The sequence below is a fragment of the Dipodomys spectabilis genome, unplaced genomic scaffold (genome assembly GCF_019054845.1).
Source record: "Dipodomys spectabilis isolate Male_0828 unplaced genomic scaffold, ASM1905484v1 ptg000442l, whole genome shotgun sequence".
NCBI classification, from domain to species: domain Eukaryota; kingdom Metazoa; phylum Chordata; class Mammalia; order Rodentia; family Heteromyidae; genus Dipodomys; species Dipodomys spectabilis.
This window is the reverse complement of record NW_024871119.1, coordinates 346,231-361,732: the sequence shown is the minus strand read 5'-3', so window position 1 is coordinate 361,732 and position 15,502 is coordinate 346,231. Positions and strand designations below refer to the sequence as shown.

The window sequence follows — 15,502 nt, the reverse complement described above, 5'->3', positions numbered from 1 at the left end:
TAGAAAACCAGAAGTGGTGCTGTGGCTCAAGTGGTACAGCACCAGCCTTGAACTCACCACACAATTCTGTACTGCCACCTACACACTTGGGAGACCTCAGCCTATCATGATCACAGGTGAGCAAGGAAGCCATTCTGTCCCATGGATTTGCAGACAATGATCATAAACCCCACCATACACGGATGGATGATGGGGCAGATGACAGGTGGAGACAGCTTGAAGCCAATCACCTTTAACTTGTGGCCAGGCTACAAATATGTTTGAAAGTACAGGGGTCGGAAGGAGACAAACCCATCAAATTCAAAGTTACTTTGAATTATGACAGGGACGAGGTGTGGGAATCTCCTTGTATTATTTGAGGAGAAATGCAAAAGAAAGCCCAAAAAATAAAAATAAAAAAGAATCACAAAGATTAAGAAATCCTCCAGCCCTTGAATTAATCCTTTGACCACCACAGGTTGATTTACACAAGCCCAGAGAAAATAGATTGGGGGAAGGAGGGCAGGAAGAAAAGGACAGCCAGCACTTCTGAGGGGAGCTGTGGTTTCTGCTCTGCAGGGGGAAATCTGTGTATTTGGTGGGGGAAGACTGTCAAAACAGGGTACCACGTACTACAAGAGGCTACAAAGGATGCTCCTTGTCACAAATCATTACAACAGGATAGATCAATCCACCTAGGAGTACCTCCTGTTTTCCCAGCCAGGTCCAATGTCATCCAGGGCCCAAGCTGGGGTTGAGAAAGAGGAAACTCTCTGGTGGGGTCAAAAACCCAGTGTGAGCCAGGTACTGGTGGTTCACACCTGACGTCCCAGCTACTCAAGAGGCTGAGATCTGAGGATCACAATTCAAAGCCATCCTGGGCAGGAAAGTCTGTGAGACTCTTATCTCAAATAAACCATCAGAAAACTGGAAGTAGCACTGTGGCTCAAGTGGTAGGATACTCGCCTTGAGCTGAAGAGCTAAGGGACAGCGCCCAGGCCCTGAGTTCAAGCTCCACGACCGACAAAAACAAACACAAACCACAAAAAATCCAATGTGCCCTTTTTAGGCCAAACAACCGGTTCATGTTACCTAACCTCTTTGCGATGCACCACACACACACACTCACACACACACACACACACTCCCTTTGAAAAAGGAGGATCACCACTTTCCTCAGTTGTCATGAGAAGTGGCATACACAGGTAGAGAAAAGTGTCTGGTGCCCGGCGCCCGGCACCACACACAGGAGTTGCTCAGTAAACAACTGCTGGGCTCATTGCTTATTTGTGGTTCTCACTGTCTGTCTATAAAGGGGGGCTAACCCAGCTTGTCCAGTTCAACCCGTCCACAGGACCGTTAGTGCCCTGCACCCACAATCACAGCCTGTGACTCACACTTTGGCACACTTCATTTATGTCTTTTTCTTGCCTTGCTCCTGTGGCTAGGAATTCCAGAACTATACTGGACAGGCCTGGAGAGAGTGGATGTCCTTGCCTTGATCCTGATTTAGGGGAAATGGCTTAGCTTTTCACAGTTCAGCAGGGTGCCATTGGTTCCTCATATATAGCCTTTATTATTTAAAGATCAGGATTACATTTGTGGTTTCCTGGGTAGTGCTGGGATTTGTACTCAGGGGCCAGCGGCTTGCTAGAAGAGCATTCTACAGCCCGAGCCATGCCTCCCACCTCTGACCCACACTTGTACACAATACTTTTTTTTTTGTCGGTCATGGGGCTTGAACTCTATCCCTCAGCTCTTTAGCTCAAGGCTGGTGCTCTACCACTTGAGTTACAGCACCACTTCCAGTTTTCTGAGTGGTTTATTGGAGATAAGAGTCTCACAGACTTTCCTGCCTCGGCTGGCTTTGAACTGCGATCCTCAGATCTCAGCCTCCTGAGTAGCTGGGATGACAGGCCTGAGCCACCAGTGCCCAGCTTGGGCACAATTCTTATAATGCGTTGCCCCACTTCACACTTACTGAGCAAACCAAGTTTCTGGTCCAATATAGCATTGGTAAAAATGGTTCAGCCACCAGCCAGAGCTCTGCTAAAGATGACCCCCGTTCCTGTCAAACGCTGTCAGCCCCCTGCCACGTGCAAAGCGGAAGAGTTCTGAGATGGACCACAGAAATAGGAAGGCCCACTGTCAGCCTCTAAAAACATCACTTCCAGGGGTGTAAGTTTCAAATACCTGCCTCTCCCTTGTAAATACTGCACGAAGAGAGACACAGAAGGGGCAGGGCGGACTTGCCAGATTAAAATACAACATGCCTGGTTGGACTTGAACCTCTAGAGTGGGAGGACAATGAGTATTTTTAGTATAAGAACATAAATATTACAAGCTAATGCTTTAAAAGTATCATAGGCCAAACGCTGGTGGTTCATGCCTGTCATCCCAGCTACTCAAGAGGCTGAGATCTGAGGATCGCAGTTCAAAGCCAGTTCCAGCAAGAAGGTCCATGAGACTCTTATCTCCAATAATCTACCAAAAGCTGCTAGTGGAACTGAGGGCACCCAGGCCCAGAGTTCAAGCCCCACGATCGACAAAAAAAAAACAAAAACAAAAACAAAAAACAGCCTCTACCTCTGCCCTCTGCCCTACTGCCCCTCAGATCTGAACATCCAGATCCCAAGCCAGCCCAGGGCGAGCAACCAAAGCCCATGAGACTCTTCTCACCAATTAACAAGCAAAAAAGACAAAGCCAGAAATGGAGCTTTGGTTTAAGCAATAGAGCACCAGTCTTGACTTTAAAAAGCCAAGTAAGCACCTAGGGCCCTGAGTTCAAGCCCCAGTACTTGCACACAGAGGGGAAAAAGGGCGGAGGGAGAAGAGGAGAAGGAAGGAGGGAGGAAAGGAAGATTTTGAAAGTCTGCACAAAAGTGTATTATTCTGAGATAGACTTAATGTTGTTTGTTTGTTTTCAAATCTGTTAACCAAGTGTAGATGTGTCTCAGAACTCAGGGTGGAAGTGAGGGGTGACCAGGGTGTCCAGGCGGAAGTGAGAAGCCACACACACACACACACACACATGTCCCCTGCAGCCTGCTGATCTGGCCCTCCCTACAGAGTCACAGGCACAACAGGACTTGCTCTTTAGAAAGCCATTTGTTGTTGTTCTTGTTGTTGTACAGGTCCTGGGGCTTGAACTCAGAGCCTGAATGCTATCCCTGAGCTCTTTCACTCAAGGCTAGCACACTACCACTAGACCACAGCTCCACTTCTGGTTTTCTGAGTAGTTTATTGGAGATAAGAGTCTCATGGACTTTCCTTCCCGAACTGGCCTTAAACCCTGATCCTCAGATCTCAGCCTCCTGAGTAGCTGGAATGACAGGCGTGAGCCACTGACAGCCGGCTTAGAAAAGTAATGCAAGGGCTACCATGTCCTAGTGTCTCCAAGGTATGGAGAAGTATCTGCTTCAGTATTTTTCCAATATTTGTGTTTGTAACTTGGTGATTCCCAGATACATTCTCTTCCTAAACAGATGAAAGATAAACCGGCCCTCAGCTGTCATCTGAAACCTGGGTGATATTTGCACCAGGCAAGCATTAGGACTGTAGTGTGTCTGCTGATGTGTTAAAGGCATTCTGGAATCCCTCATTGAGCCCAAAGCTGTTTATTATTTTCCTTGCAATTCATGTGTTAAAAATCCTACTGTGAAATAAGCTCTGTGTTCTCAAACTCACACTCCAATACAAATTATGCGCTCACAACATGTGATATTGTGTGAGCCACCAGTCCCTAATTTATAGTGCATGGTGTGCATGTGTGTGCATGTACACACATGGATGTATACCAGTCCTAAGGGCTTGAACTCAAGGCCTGGATGCTGTTCCTAAGCTTTTTTTACTCCCAAATGGAGCTCTACCATTTGAACCAGAGCTCTACTTCTGGCTTTTTGGTGGTTCACTGGAGATAAGAGTCTCATGGGCTTTCCTGTCCAGGCTGGCTTTGAACCTATGATCTTCAGATCTCAGCCTTCTGAGTTGCTGGGATGACAGGCGTGAACCCCCGGATCCAGCTCCCCACTTGTGTCTCTGAGAAATTAAAGACAGTTCACCCCTTATTGTCATGGAGACCACCCTAGCACTTTACCTTTCTTTAGTTGCTGATATAAAATTCTAACTTTTTTCTTAGTTTCCCAATCATCTTTTCTAAATATGAAAGAAAACAACAATTTTTAATCCTGTCTTATACAAGTGTTGGATGGAAAAACCAAAGGAGTTTTCCCATGGGAGGAGATGGTCACGTCACATTTCCTTAGCTCACTGGGTGACCTCTAAGCCTTCTCCTTCCTGCTCCCAAGCTGTTTCTCCTAAGCCAGCCCGAGACGCAGGCCGGGCAGGACGAGCTCAGGGCCTAAGATCCTGATGGCCTGCAACTTGAGTCTCAGCTCCTTCTCCTTCCTGGCTGCGCTATCTGTGTACTCAGGGCCTGGATGATGGTTTCCTCATCTGTAAAATGTAGGTAAGAATTCATGTCCAGAATCCCTGCCTGGTGTGTGTGTGTGTGTGTGTGTGTGTGTGTGTGTGTGTGTGTGTGTGTGTGTGTGTGTGTGTGTGTGTACTCAGGGCCTGGCTGCCTGGTGTGTGTGTGTGTGTGTGTGTGTGTGTGTGTGAACTCAGGGCCTGGATGCTGTCCCTGAGCTTCTCTCACTCAAGGCTAGTGCTCTACCACTTTGAGCCACAGCTCCACTTTTGGTTTTCTGGTGGTTCACTGGAGATCAGAGTCTCATGGACTTTCCTGCCCAGGCTGGCTTTGAACCGTGATCCTCAGATCTCAGCTTCCTCCTGAGTAGCTGGGATGACAGGCGTGAGCCACCAGCGCCTGGCTTGACCTTTATTTTATTCTATTTTTTTCCTTCTCTTGCCTGGTATGTTTTGATGATGAGACTCTCAGAGAAGTCAGCACTGGTCTAATCCTGGGACCTACCCTCTGATACAGAAAGGACCCCAGACAGCTGGCACGGGACTAGGCAAGATGGTTTCTGCCATCCCAGGTGGCTCTGGGCCCCACACTGCTGCAAGGCTGCCCGCTGGGGTGGTGACAGCAAGCCCCATTGAGGATCAGAGAGAAATGACTGCCTGCGTCTCACAGCCACTCCGGCAGCCAGTGTCACAGACACCCCCACTTGATAGATAAGAAATCCTGGATCGCAGAGAAGCAAAGCCCTTTTCCCAGCTGACTCGTAAGGGCCAGAGCATGAACCCTGAGAGCCCAGCTCCCGAGTCTCCTCCATCTGCCAGCATGGGATGACACAGTAAGAAAGGACAGAGGGGACAGAGGCCAGGAGAACAGTGAAGAACTCCAGTGCCAGTTGAGATGGCACCCGTGCTCATGCCTGCCCGGCTACTCAGGAGGCTGAGATCTAGAGGATCATGGTTCAAAGCCAGCCCAGGCAGGAAAGTCCGTGAGACTCTTATATCCAATGAACCACGAGGCAACCAGAATGGGGCTGTGGTTCAAAGAAGAACATTAACCTGAAGTTTGCTCAAGGACAGCACCCAGGCTTTGAGTTCAAGCCCCATGACCAACAAAAAAGAAACCATTCTAAAGGCGATAACTGGAATGAAGTACAAGTTCTGAAAATACAACCCACTTCACCCTCTGCACTGCTGAAGGAACACCACTTCTAAGCCTGCCCTGGGTTCAGCAAAAGACCACACCAAGGGAACGAGGGCCACAGATGTTCACACCAACCCACAGTCCCAGACACCCCTCAAGTTCAGCCACGCACCCTCTCCCATTCCCCGAATCTCTCATCACGCAGAACAGGGAACACATGTATTCCTTCCAATCTCCCACTGTGAGTCACCCTAAACACTGACGATACACCTGAAGAGCAAAGGGCTTCAGAGAGTGGAGCCCCGCCAGGCGCCACACACCTGTGATCCCAGCTACTCAGGAGGCTGAGATCTGAGGATCAAGGTTCAAAGCCAGCCCAGGCAGGAAAAGCCATGACACTCTGATCTCCAATGAACCACCAGAAAACTGGAAGTGGCGCTGTGGCTCAAAGTGGTAGAGTGCCAGCCTTGGGTGAAAGAGCTCAGGAACAACACCCAGGCCCCAGGACCAGCAAAAGACAAGAAGCAGATGACACACCATGAGCCTCATCCACCACCCAATCTCCCCCCCTTCTTCCCCCCCCCCCCCCCCGCTACTGCCTCCCTCTCCTTGCCTCGGGTTAATGCAAAGCTGTTGAAAAGCATGCGTCATTCTGAGCACTACATGATGTCCTATTCTCTCAATAGGAGAATAAGAGCAGAACTATTATATGCTTAGCTAATCTCAAGCCATCTTCTGAGACGATAGTGGGCATGATAGATATCTGAAACAAAACCAAAGCCTCAGTGTGTGCACGCATGCGTGCGTGCACACGTGTGCATGTGTGTGCCTGTATTACTGCAGCTTCAAACTCAGAGCTCTGCACTTGCTGGACAGCAAACTCTACCTTCGTGACCCTGTTAGCTGTGCTTATTTGTTGAGATGAGGTCTCACGTTTTCCTCCATGACACCTGGGCGGCAATCTTTCTAGGTACACTTCTCTCTATGTCTGGAATGGCAGGCATGAACGCCCAGGCCCAGCTTTTTTCCATTGAGATGAAGTCTCCTGAACTTTTTTTGGGGGGGAGGAGGGGGCAGGGGGTCAGTAGTGTGTCTTGAACTCAGGGCCTGGGCACTGTCCCTTAGCTCTTTTGCTAGAGGCCTAGTGCTGTACCACTTGAGCCCAGCTCCATTTCTGATTTTCTGGTGGTTCATTGGAAATAAAAGTCTCGTGGACTTTTATGCCTGTGCTGGTTTTGAACCTCAATCCTCAAATTTCAGAGAAACTGGGGTTCCAGGCATGAGCAATTGGCACCTGGATTCTCCTGAATTTTTTACCCTAGCTGATCTAGAACCTCCATCCTCCCAATCTCTGCCTCAGGAGTAGCTAGAATGATAGGAGAGAGCGACCACACCTGACTTCACATTCTTTCTGGAAAGTTCCTTTGAAAACAACAATGATTAAAAAACCCATCACTGAAGCAGCACTCCCGCCGGCCATGCCATTCTCAAGTGGGGAGAATCATGGTCAGACTCCACACAGAGTCCGAGTTCACAGACAGAATGCAGGCAGAGACAGGCACAGGAGAGTAGACGGTCTCCCAGATGCACAGGGGGGCGCTGGGGACCTATGTACTGCAGGAAAGGGGAAGGTGGAGAGGACAGAGGCCAGAACTCAACCTTGTGGGAAACGGGATCACCATGTGCGTGGCAATTTCCCGCCCTCTTGTCCTCCACTAAGTACATCAAGACCCGGAAATGGGCTATTTTGCAGGAATTCCAGTCATTCATTCGAACCAAATCAGACTTGTGTGATGTGCGAAGAGAGAAGGCTCTAGAAGGTCACTCTGGGGAACGTCCCAAAGCCAGTGCGGCTAAGAAGTTCCTTCACTTACAACGTGAACCATGACTTCCACCCCCAGAGGGCCACACACCAGGAGCTCAACTCTCAGGAGACCTACTCGGAAACCTGGGTGGTATCAGTGCCACCCAAGTTCTGCAGCCCCTGCCTCTGTGCCTCTGAGGGGCAGCGAGAATCACACAAGGCCAGTCTCCTGAGGCCTCCACGTGTGAACCTGACACAGAATGCCAAGGGCCAGCCACCAGCGTCCAAGGACATCTATCCCATCAGCACCGTAGCTGTCGGAAGTCACCACCAGCAGAGACTAGTCACAAGTCCCAACGGGAGACTATCCTAGTCAGATTCACACCAAAGGCCTGTAGAGCTTTCACCCCACCTTTTATTTTTTTATTTTTTCAAAAACACTAATGATCTCAAGCTCCCTATTTCTAGAAACCTACTTGTGTTTTCCCTTAACTGCTCTCATCTCGCTTTCTGTAAATAAATGTAGATTCACCGGCAAAACAGACTCCAGGAGAAGATTCTTGAAAGAATCGGGTGTGTTTCAGATGTAACCTTCTTGGGTTTTTCTTCTTGAAACCAAAGCACCTTTGTAAATAGGCACAGAATAAATTTTAAAAGAAAACAGCTGGGCACCGATGGCTCACGCCTGTGATCCTAGCTACTCAGAAGGCTGAGGTCTGAGGATCATCGTTCAAAGCCAGCCTGAGCAAGAAAGTCCCTGTGAGACTCTTATCTCCAATGAACTACTGGAAAACCAGAAGTAGTGCTGTAGCTCAAGTGGTAGAGTGCTAACCTTGAGCACAAGGAGGCTCAGGGACAGTGCCCAGGCTCTGAGTTCAAGCCCATGACCAACTAAATAAATAAGAGGTCGGGAAGATTAAGGAAGTAAGATTGTGTTTGTTCCAGAAAATGGAAGGACAGAGAGAGGAACTGGGATGACTAAGGGGTGAAAAACCCTCATAAGACCTGAGCCCACAACCATTTAGGAAAAATGGTAGGAACACAGATGAGAACAGGAGTTCGAGGACAGACATGCTCAGAGCTTATTTCCAGCTGAGGAGAACAATCGAGAATTGCAGCAGACAGCCCCTTTGGGATGCAACTGGAGGAGAGAAGAGCTTTGTAATGGAGTTGGAGAAATTTGGGGAAACAGCATCCCCACAGAAGGATGAAGCTAGATGAAGACCAAATGACCAACACAGGTGCAGTGGGTCAGCCCTCCTCCTACATGACTACAGCTAGACCGGCAAGGCCTTCCCTCCCTTCAAGTCTAGTCTCCGTCTCATTCCAGTAGATTCTACATGCCCCTCCCTATGATAGGGCACCTGTGGTCCAGAACCCTGGGTAGGCCAAAGTGGAATTGTTCTCAAGTCATTTCCAGCAGAGATGGGTGCAAATCAAAGCAAATAGTGACCCTTGAGTTTCATCCACAATTCCTGGAGTTTCTAACAAGAACACACACACACACACACACACACACAACCAAGGCTCCCATTCTGACACTCCAGAGGCACACCTGGCCTGCCTGGTAGGAACTCCCAGCCATGGTCACTCAGTCCGTCTGTGATCACTGCCCCCGCCTAGGTGGAGCACACCAGCCGAGGTCTGAAAACACAGATCCATGGGGCATGACTTGATTTCCCTGAATATTGTAGAGCCTACCACACACCCCCAAAAACCCAGATTACACTCACTACCACTCCTCCCCAACCCACCTCCACCAACAGGCATCCAGAAGAAAAACAACAGAAAAGAAATAGGTAAATAAATGAACGCACCAGGCTTTGATCAGGAACACAGATCCATAAATCTTTATCTTGATTGGCTTTTTTTTCTATTTCCTACCTCTATACATCTGGGTTCCCATTTATTTTAAAACAGAGAAAGGAGGAAGCCAAAAAAGGTGGTTGTGCAAAAATGACAAAGCCAGCCAGGCTAACCATCAGTGATTAAAGCCACAGTCAGGTGAGCAAAGGTGTCTCTTAATGCTTCCTCCTCCTCCTCCTTGCTCTTCCTCCTCCTCATTCCTCCTTCTCTTTTTCTTTTTCTCCTCCTCTTCCTTTCCTTTTCCTCCTTATTCTTCCTCCTCACTCTTCCTCCTTCCCCTCTTACTCTTCCACCAACCTCTATTTTGACATCTGCATGACCCGATGGGGCCCCAGAAGATGGGAGGAGGGAAGTGCTTTTATCTCCAATGAGCCAGGAGAGAGGTGGGAAGTAGAGCTGTGGCTCTAGTTCAAGGCCAAGGAAGCTCTCACCTACAACTCTTCCCCACCCCCCTACAACACCTGGAAGTCCAGTGAAGGATTCTGCCCACCATGTCCGCCTCCCACCCCCAGCCAGACCTGACATCTATAGATCCACCTTGGTCTCTCCTCAGTTCCCCTCCTGCTCTGGCCTCCAAGGCAGAGTCTTGTGCCTCTGCCTCCAGGCGCTGTCCTTCAGAGGCCCCTGGAAATTCATACCCAACAGTTCCAGCCCCAGAGTACTGCATCTGGCCTTAAGGCTGAAGGCCAGGTATGAGAGCTTGCACCTGTATTCCCAGCTATGCCAAAGGTATACATGGGAAGATCACCGTCTGAGGCCCCCTACCTGAATAAAAGCAGCTAAAGCGAAAAGGGCTGGGTGCCCAGCTAGAGGGGGGAAGTGCCCACCCAGTGAGTGAGTGAGAGAGAGAGCTAGAGAGAGGGGGGAGAGCAAGTGAGCACATCTTCAGCTGAGCCTCGGTTCGTTTTTGTGAATTGTCTTTCTGAATGCAAACCACAGCGTGGAGATTCGAAGGTGAAAAATCAATTTTGGGGCAGCATCTGTCCAAACCACAACCCCAGGGGCTGGGTGATGCAGTGCGTGGGGTCTCCCCTCGCCCCTTCCCCTGTCCACAGTGAGGGAGGAAGTGCTACAGGATCAGGCCATGCCCAGGGGCTTCCTGGGCGCCCCCCTTCTGCCCAATCCCCCCCACACCCCTCACCCGGCCTGCTCTGCACCCCCAGTGAAAGCGGCCAGTGTGTGCACGGCACTGCCTTTGCCACTCCAGAAACACAGGGGCCCGGGCCCGCCCCTGGCTGTGAGCAGCCGGGCCTGGGCCCCCATCCAGCTCTGTCGTTGGCCGAGAGTCGACCAGCAGTTTCCCTTTCTTCCTCCTGGCCAGCAAGAAAGCCAGTGGCCAGGGAGAAAGCTCGCTTCGTGCGTCCTTCACTAGCCCCTCGGCTGGACAGCTCGGGTGCGGATAGATCAGGGAGCCAGCCCCCTTCCCACTGGCCAGAGAACGCATGTGTGTGCCCCTCATTACATATCTCCCTGAGTGGGGGTGCAGAACACAGAGGGCTGGGCCCCCCACCAGCTCCTTCTCCCTGTCCTTCCTCCTCCTCCTGAAACCACTCTCTCCTCCTTTCCTGCAATTCATCCTTCAGGGGGAAACTGAAATATGGGCGAGGGGCCTGTGGCTCCAGCCTGTCACCCGAGCTGCTCAGAAGGCTGAGACAGGAGGATCGTGGGTCAAAGCCAGCCTAGATAGAAAAACTCTGTGAGACTCTTCTCTCCAAGGCACCAGCAAAAAGCCAGAAGTGAGGCTGTGGCTCAAATGATAGAGCACTAGCCTTGAGCAAAAAGACAGTTTCCAGGTCCTGAGTTCAAGCCCCAGGATCTGCACTAGAAAACAACCAACAACAACAAAGGAAGTGGGGGCACAGAAATGAGGGGACAGAGGGTGAACAAAGGCAGCCGTGGTCCTCACTGGATACCACGTGGAGAATGAACTCTACCACTCGTGGGTGGGGACGGGAGGGAGAAACTGGGGGAGAGAGCGAGGGAAGGGGAGACATGGTACACAGAGAAATGAGCTCACAACCCAACTGAGGTCACTGTCACCCTTCTGCATGTCATCTTTATCATCACAATAAAAAAATTAATTGTAATATGTATATGGAGCTGGACACCAGTGGCTCACACCTGCAATCCCAGCCACTCAGGAGGCTGAGATCTAAGGGTCAATATTCAAAGCCAGCCTAGGCCAGGAAGGTCTGTGAGACCAAAAAGCCAGGGGTGGAGGTGTGACTCAAGAGGCAGAGCCGCCAGCTTTGAGCAAAACCAAAATTAATTAATTAATTAAAAATTTTAAAAAGTCAGGGGCAGCGCTCAAGCCCCACAACTGGCACCAAAAAAAAAAATCTAAATAAATAAAAGAAGACAATGTGAAAGAGAAGAGACACCAAGATATCAGATAAGATCAATTACAAAGAGGGGGGGGGACCCAAAGAAAAAATAAGAAAGCAAATCACCCGTTAAGAGAAAGAACCAGAGAACACAGAAGATAGAAACAGAAGCAGAAGGCCAATGAATGAACACAGCATGGAGATGAGAGAACTTCAATCTACAGGCCGACAGCTGATGTGTGCAAGCACAAGGCTGAGGCTCTGGAGATCCCAATATTCGAGTCTATGCCAGACTGCTGTGCCCAGGGGCGTGGATATGGCGGTGGTTTGGCCCTGTGATTCCAGTACAGCAACTCTGGCATGACCTGGGCACTTCTCAGAGCAGCAGAACGCCAGGCCACACCCCAGACCAGAGCGTGCGCTGTGCCTGGGCTGCCCAGAGCCTCTGCACAAGGGGCCACCTGAAATCCACCCAGAGCTCCTCCCCGTTTCCTTCAGGTCAGTGGTGCAGGGCACCGGTGCCGGGCACCGGACATGGGTACTGAGGAGCCACCAGCCCTGAGGCAAATCAACCTGGAGACCCTGGGCCTCAGTTTCCCCCATCTCTTAAATGAGAAGCTGGCAGTGGACATCTTTCTAGCAGGTCAGAGCTGTATGTTCCCGGTTTCCTCTAATCCACCAGACCACACAACCCCTGCCCCATCTTCATTAACTCATTCATTCATTCACTCAGTCCACAAGTGTGTATTTCATTAGGTGCTACTAGTCACTCAACAACGTTAAGTACAAGTACTGAATTGAAATCTCTCTCCCCACCCTGGAGAAGTTCACACATTTCCCCTTCTCCAGCCGGCTGCATGAAGAGAATTTCGGGGCACCAAGTACACCCGAAATCCTGACCAGGTGCCGGTGGCTTCAAGAAGGCCCGGAGAAAGGCCACAAGGCCACTAACCTGGGAGGAGCATGGACATCCAACCACGAGCGTGCCCTTCCAGCTCACACCACCACTCTCCCATCCCTGCCCCCCGGGGCTGAGGCACCCAATGGGTTTTGTGCCACGGCCAGGGCCTGGGCGGGCCCTGAAGCCCACCCCTCTCTGGACTGCCTGCTACTGGCCCAGCCCCGGCCTTCTGGAAGAGGCCATCAATCCCACCACTAATCTCCTGTCTCTGGAGAATCCCCTGCGGTTGAAAGAGATCCACTCTAATAAAATGTGAACAATTCATTAGACCCATAACTCGCCTTTTGATCTCTATTTACAGAGAGGATGGGGGATGGGGGTGGAGGGACTCCAGGAGGATGGGGTTGTGCACACCCAGTGGCAGAGAAGGGGAAATGGGAGTCAACTGTGAGGAAGAACTTTCTAGAATTGTCAGGGAAGCTTGGAGGATGAGGCTGAAAAACAAAACACAAGAGCCGTGCCTGGCCAAGACCATCCACAACCCACCCCCTTGGGTCAACCTCCATCTTTGTAGTTCAAAAGAGGAACTGCAGAGGGAAGGGGGGGGAAGGAGGCGTGTCTCCGTTGATAGAGTGGCCAATAGGGTCAGGGACCAAGTTCAAGTTCAAGTTCAAAACGGAAAAAGGAAAGAGAAGCACACTAGCTTGGAACCACCATGCCCAACCACACAGAGCCACACAGCCAGTTCTCCCTGCCCCTTCCTCACACCCTGCCTCAGACGTCAGCCCACAGAGGCGAGCCCAGATGTCATTGTCAGTTGATTCTTGAACAGTAAAACATAAAATGCCATCATCATCTTCCCCGTCCTCTCCCGCCCCATCCTCAAATCCAGCAGAGATGAGAAGGATTTGGAAAGATGTCTTATGATGTAAAAACATGCTGAGAGCCAGATCCACTCAGCCCATTTCTCCCTGCCAAAGATCACTTCCTCCATCTGCTGATTTCAGCCCCGGTGCCATTCCCCACCCGGCCTCCCCTGCACCAGGCCCTACCCGAGGGGACCATGAGGCCAAAAGCCAAGAGGACGGGGAAGAATCTGTCGCCATCTTTCTAAAGCAAGGCCCTATAGTTCCCTCCTCCTCCAGTAGGAGGCGCTCTTCTCAACCAGACTAAAAGAAAAGGAGGAGAAAGAAGCCAGGCACCAGCAGCTCACACCTGTCATCCAAGCTACTCCGGGGACTGAGATCTGAGGATCGAGGTTCAAAGCCAGCCCGGGTGGGAAAGTCTGTGAGCCTCTTGTCTCCAATTTCCCAGTAATTTCCAATTACTGGGAAAGGGTTGGAGGTAGTGGTGCTGTGGTTCAAGTGGTAGAGCACTCACCTTGATCTCAAGCGCTCAGGGACAGCACCCAGGCCCAGAGTTCAAGCACCACAACAGCCAAAAAAAGCAACTGGTATGCAGAAGGGGTGATTTTTCGAGAGGGATTTTTCTCCTCCCTTCCCTATCCTGCCATTTATCCTCACTTACTCCTCTACCTGCTGCATCATCCCTAAGAAAAAAATCACCCAGTAGCAGAGGCAGACTCTGCAGACAAGACAGGCTTCCTAGAGCCAAGGCCAATGAGTGAGAAGAGGAGGCAGGCCGGAGCCCACTGGCTGCCATCCCCATGCAGGGACCCCAGCCCAGCACCCCAGAAACAAGGCCCCCAGGGAGGCTGGGCCTCCTCGCTTCGCAGCACCACCGACCCTTCCTGGGAAATCTTGGTTTCCTATTAATTTCTTGTCTTCATTGCATACCACGCGTGCTCCTCGTTGCTGTTGCTCTTAAAGCTGCTCTTGCTCCCACCAGCAACCTCGTCATGCATGCCAGGGGGGACGGGGTAGAAGGAGACAAAAAGCCAACCCAACTGGCAATTCATGCAGCCAGGAGGAGAGGAGAACAAAGGCTCCCCCCTCACCCCGACCCCTCACCTTGGGGGTCCCCCCACCCCGCAACAGCCCACCTGTGGCCACTCCCCCAGAGGCCTTGGCCAGTCAGAACCCCTCACCCCCACTCGGGTTCTTCCCCTCCACAGCCTCCTCACGCCCTTTCTCTTCTCTTCCTCTGCACCCACCTTCTTTCACCCCTCCCTCCCCATTGCTGGTGGGTCCTGGGGCCCACACATGACAGCTGGAAACCTGGCTTTGTCCCACTGGGTGAGTGGGGAGGGAGGGGGGCTGAGACCCCGCCATTGCCCCAACCCACTCCACGCCAATCACTGGGAGACCCAAAGGTACTCACCTGCCAACTCCACCTGCAATCATGGCCCACTCCACCCCTGCCTCTGAGCTATTCTGAAGTAAGATGAAGAGTTCTCCCACCCCTCCCCCTTCCTGGAGCAAGCAGGTGGAGAAGCCAGCTGAGGGACCTCCAAGGTGAGCAAGCACCTCGAAGATGTGTGGATGCGGTGGGACTCGAACCTCTCACTCTGAGACACCTCAGGCACAGACTGGAGTCTCACACACACTCTGAAATAAGAGGAGATGACTGGGCATCTGGCTGACATCCATCCACCCTTTTTGGACAATTCTTTTTTTTTTTTTAATAATCCTCTACTAGAGGGTGGAGGGACGAGGGCCTTCCGCTGGCTCTCCATCTCTCCATCTCAATGGTTCCAAAGCATTGGTGCTTCGCTTTTTTTAAGACCAGAGAGGGGAAAATAAGTAATACACATAGAGAAAGGGATGAGATATCGGGAAAGCATTATTGATTCTGCTCTAGATTCCTTCCAGACCTTGATCCCAGCTCAGGCAGGTGTGTGCCTATTCCCCGAGTTTGCAGCTGTCTGTTGAGCGAGGCAGGAAGGTGGGCCCGGGAAGAAAGGAAGCTCCAGCTGCTGCCATCCCCCAGCTGGGTCATGATCCCATCTTGTTTTTCCCTCAGGAGTTACCTTGGCTTGCCCAAGTGGCTCATAGAAGAATCATTTCTTCAGCTCTCCTCCTCCCCTCACACACACACGCACACACACACACACACACACACACACACACATTAAAATGCTGCCTAACCCACATTTTGCCATA

At 51.0% G+C, this 15,502-nt stretch overlaps 1 pseudogene; it reads right to left on the bottom strand.

Annotated features, from left to right (window-relative positions):
* The window catches only part of LOC122097944, a 64,554-nt pseudogene extending 49,811 nt beyond the window's left edge, over positions 1–14,743 (bottom strand).
* Positions 14,744–15,502: the final 759 nt, after the last annotated feature.